Source organism: Chenopodium quinoa, unplaced genomic scaffold (assembly GCF_001683475.1).
Source record: "Chenopodium quinoa cultivar QQ74 unplaced genomic scaffold, ASM168347v1, whole genome shotgun sequence".
Lineage (NCBI taxonomy): Eukaryota > Viridiplantae > Streptophyta > Magnoliopsida > Caryophyllales > Amaranthaceae > Chenopodium > Chenopodium quinoa.
The window spans coordinates 1668191-1671300 of record NW_018744187.1 but is presented as its reverse complement, the minus strand read 5'-3'; positions in this window follow the sequence as shown (position 1 = coordinate 1671300).

Below are 3110 nucleotides of genomic sequence, written 5' to 3'. Positions count from 1 at the left end.
GAGGCAAGTGTGGGGGAATTTGATAAGTGGCATTTATGCCACTATTTAGATCCTCTAATCGCGGTATTTTTCTACGTTTGTCCCTTGTTTGTACCCCTTTTGCTCCGTTTATCTCTTTATTATGTTTTTGTGCTTTTCCTCGTGTTTTGTAGGCTTTTGGAGTTGATTTTAATAGAATGAAGAGATTGGAGAATTGGAGTTCATTTGAAGAGCTACAAAGGAAGTTAAGGAGCAAGCAAGCAAGGCCATGCGGACAGCGCGGGTCGCGCTTTCAGAATGGTGCGGGCGCGCCAAACCCAGCGCGGGCGTGCCTTACATTGGGGTTGAAAATATTGAAGGAGGAAGAATGTAGGCGCGATTTTGGCGCGGCTTAGGCGCAGGCGCGCCTAAGATAGGCGCGGGAGCGCAAGGGCCTGAACTCCAAAACTGACCTTTGTTCACTCTTTTATCCATAACTTTTGTTCTACACATCGGATTGAGGTGATTCAAACTGCGTTGGAACCTAGACTTGAAGAGCTTTCCAACAATAGGTTGCACGCCACAAGAAGCCTCCTAGAACAGAAGTTATGGATATTTGAATTTGAATGTCGCTGCCAGGCCGAAACCCAGATTGGCGCGGGCGCGCCATTCTACTGCGGTTCTATTTTTAGCCCGATTCTCTCCTATTTTTGGGGAAGTTTTGATTGTGGGTTTCTTTGGGGTTTTCACTCTCCTCTTTGAGGGGTTAAACCCTAACATCTTTCCATCAATCTTCACATAAATTAGGCTTAGATTTAGTTTTAATCTTTGTTTTTATACTTTGTAATGTAGATTAAGAGTAATTTAGGGTATTTTAGAGAGAGAAAGTGAAGAGCTTCAATGGTGGATTGAAGAAGATGAAGATGCAAAGTGACATTGTTTTGGATTCCTTTTCAATACTTCAATGAGCATTCTAAACTCTATCTCATTTATTGTTCTTTCTTAATTTCTTGCTTGATTAGAGTAGTTGTTTAGTTTAATTGCTTCTCTTTGTTCTTCTTGTTGGATTTTGTGTTAGTTGTTCATGATTAGTGAGTAATTCCCTTTACTAAGGGATTGGTGATAGCATGTGGTGAATCTTGAATGTATTAGGATAGACAAATGTTGGTTATATGTGATTAAATATACCTTGTAACCATGTTTTACTAATTACTCCATGTGAATGGCCAATCATGTGTTGTAATTGGGTGGATGGAACTAAGTTATGACGATAGTGTAACTTAGGGATATCCATTAGGTGATCGATTCTATGCAAAAACCTTAACTTTCATAGCTTATGACGATAGTATGAGCATGTGTTAAGTTGGGAAAGCCTTTGACCCCGATAGGTGGTTAGATGGTATTGTTGGTATTGCCTTATATGAGATATTTGGTTTGCATGTAAACTCATTTCCATTGCCTAAATTTATTGAAGATCATTTTCATGTTTGACCCTCTCCCTTGGTGTTAGTTTAACTTAATATTAATCTCATTTTGTTTATTGTTCTATCCATCCTATCTCTTTGACCTAGCTTAATTGGTGGTGGTGTTGATAGTGTTTATGTCGTCTCCGTGGTTCGGCCCTCTACTTACCACTAAACTTGTTTAATGTAGGTGTAGGTTTATAAATATTGTTTGGTTGAGGGTAGTTAGTCCAACGACCTAATTATCCTTCATTAGAGGCTCTTGTGTTTTCTGAGCTAAGCTTTTAAGTAAGAGCCCAATTTGTCAGGCTAAGCACGCGACAGGGATATATTTCATATTTTTCCCTTTAGTGTTTATTTTATGCATTAGTGATACTATTTATTGCGAGCGTGATCCTTGGCTAGGGTTTTTTCCGCGGTGAGTGGAACTCACAAAACCCCAACATGCCTAAAAATGTGACTGTAATCAGAAAAATGGCATTTTCACCATGGTAGAGGCCTTTTTCGGAATTTCGGTTGTTCGAATGCATCAATGTTTTCCATGATCGCCTATTAAGAAGGGGCTCATTAACCCTTAGAGGTGTTAGATACATCATCGCCCATCCAAGGGGCTCATTAGCTCTTAGGGGTGTCAGACACATCATAGCACGTCATAGCCCATCAAAGGGGCTGATTAGCCCTAAGGGGTGTTAGACACAATATTGCCCATCCAAGGGACTCACTAGCCCTAAGGGGCTTTAGACACATCATCGCCCATCCAAGGGGCTCATTAGCCCTAAGGGGCGTCAGGCACATCATCGCCTATCCAAGGGGGCTCATTAGCCCGAAGGGGCGCCAAACATATATCGCCCCCCACCCCAGGGGGCTCGGCTTCCCCAAAGGGTGTCAAACTTAACAATAAACAACAAGTATTCATAAGTTTTCCAAAACAATTTTTTTCTTAATTGATGTTTCTTAAAATACATAAGTGTAAATGTTTCTTTACAGACACTTGTCACCCAGGAGGCTCTTAGAAAGCGTCAATTATATCATCGCCCATTCTAGGGGCTAATTATGGGGTAATACGAGCACGTACCATTTCATGACGTGCTTAAAAATGAGACCGTAGTTAGAAAAATGGCATTTTCACCATGCTAGTGGCCTTTTTCGCATTTTTAGTGGGCCAAATGCAATAAAGTTAATTGATCGTCTATCAAGAAGGGGCTCATTAACCCTAAGGGGTGTAAGGAAAATCATAGCCCATCCAAAAGGCTCGTTAGCCCTAAGGGGCGTCGTATACATCATCGCCCATCAAAGGGTCTCATTAGCCCTAAGGGGCGTGAGACACATAATCCCCCATCCAAAGGGCTCATAAGCTCTAAGAGACGTTAGGCATATCATCGCCCGTCCAAGGGAATTTTAGCCCCAAGGGGCACCAAACATATATCGCCTCCCAAGGGGCCCGACCGCCCTAAAGGGGGTCAAACTTAAAAATAAATACATGTATACATAAGTTAGCCATAACAATTTGTTTCTTTATTGATGTTTGTCAAATACATATGTCTACATGTTTCTTCACAGACACTTGTCACCCAGGAGGCTTCTTAGAAAGCGTAAATTATATCATCAACCATCCTAGGAGCTCATTACTAGGTGATCCGAGGACGTACCGTTCCAAGACATGCCTAAAATGAAACCTTAGTCCGAAAA